Below are 1881 nucleotides of genomic sequence, written 5' to 3' on the forward strand. Positions count from 1 at the left end.
AATAAATAAAATCTTAAAAAAAAAAAAAAGAAAGAGATGTAAATAATATCTAATTTTTACTTCTCTCCTTGGAAAAAAAAAAGCTAAAAAAAAATATACGTAAAAAATGAATGAATGAACGAATAAACAAACAAACAAACAAATAAATAAAATTCTTCTTCATCAACTTGTCCCTTTGGGTTCGAAAGGGCAGCCATCCTGGTCCAGGAAGTGGTTCTACCTTCCCCTCACCACCTGGAAACCCCACCCCACCCCTGCCCGGGGTCCCAGCAGGCCTGAAGCCTGGGTCCTTTGAGAGAGAGACAGTCTTCTCCAGGGCAGCCCTCGCTGATTCCCTGCACCCCAGAGAGCGGCTGCTGGAGCCCTGGGTGGAAAGAGGTTGAGGGGAGTTCCTGGCCCGGAGGCTGTTTTGGGGGGTGATGCTGCCCCCTGGTGGTTGAGGGAAGGCTGATTGTAAACTCGACTTTGAGGGTAGCTTCAGACATTCCTTCTCTCTCTTTTTTTTAAAAGATTTTATTTATTTATTTGACAGAGAGTGAGAGAGGGAACACAAGCAGGGGGAGTGGGAGGGGAAGTAGCAGGCTTCCCGCTGAGCTGGGAGCCCGATGCGGGGCTCGATCCCAGGACTCTGGGATCATGACCTGAGCCGGAGGCAGACGCTTAATGACTGAGCCACCCAGGCACCTCCAGACATTCCTTCTGTTAACAAACCTTTGTCAGGTGCCCAGACGGTGTTGGCCTCTGGCTGGGATGCTGGGAGTGAAGAAGTGGAAGCCCATCTTTGTCCGGCAGGCAGACCCGCAGACACACCACTACCTGGCATCTCTCTCAGATGACTAATAGGTGTTGCAAACTTAACGCATCCCACACAGAGCTCCTGCTCCCACCACCCAGCCTGTCCAACCTGCTCCTCTCTCCCACCTACCCATGCCAGTCGTGGTTCCTCCTTCTTCTAAAAACCTAGGAGTCACCCTTGAATGCTCTCTTCCCGCACCTGCCGCTGCCCCCACGCATTCTCCTGCATTCTCATGCATGTTGACTACCTGGTGTGTCTGCCTCCAAAGTAGACCCTGAACCCTTCCACTGTGCCCTGCTAAGCCCGATCCAAGTCCCACCACCTCCAGCCTGGTGCTGATCCTGCACCAGCCTCCTTGCTAGGCTCCCTGCCTCTCCTCTAGCCAGGTTTTACAGGCCTAAAGCAAACCCCACCTCCAATGATTGCCTCTGCCCTAAGGAAAGACATCCCCCACCTTCCGTGGCCTATAAGACCTACACCGTCTGGCCCCTGCCTGCCTCTCTAACTCAACTCCATCTTCCTTTCCCCTAACCCCTTAGTTTCTGGTCAATCTGGTCTTCCCTCTGTCACTACAACAAGTTCATTTCCACCTCTGGGGTTTTGACTTTATAATTGCCCTTGCCTGGAATGTCGTTCCCCTCCTTTCTGGCCAGGAGGGCTCCTGTTCACTCTGTGTCTCTTTGGCTGAGGGGTTCCTGCTCAGGGGGCTCTCCCTTGGTGCCTCTGTTTGCTGCGGTCACTGCATCATTCCTCACACCCAGCATGGTGCCTGGCACAAAGTTAGGCTCCCAAAGAGAAACAGGATTTAGTGGTGGCCCAGTCCTGTAAAGAAGACCTCTAAAAGTATACCTCCAATTAAGCTGGCAAGAGCTATACTGTAAGGAGGTGGGTGCTCAGAAGAAGAGGGTCAGGGGAAGGGTTGGAGAAGGGTCAGGGAGGGCAGGGGACAGATGGGGAAAGTCTTGAACTTGACATTGTGTGTGGGTAAACATGAGTGAGGCTGGGGGTGAGGACTGACATGTGCCCAGACCCAGGAGTGCCAGTTCCCTCCTGCTGGGGCCTCCGAGGCTGTGACGATCCAGGAG

This window comes from Mirounga angustirostris, unplaced genomic scaffold (assembly GCF_029215605.1).
Source record: "Mirounga angustirostris isolate CCGP_5_RB_7025 unplaced genomic scaffold, mMirAng1.0.hap1 SCAF_13, whole genome shotgun sequence".
In the NCBI taxonomy this organism is placed as follows: Eukaryota; Metazoa; Chordata; class Mammalia; order Carnivora; family Phocidae; genus Mirounga; species Mirounga angustirostris.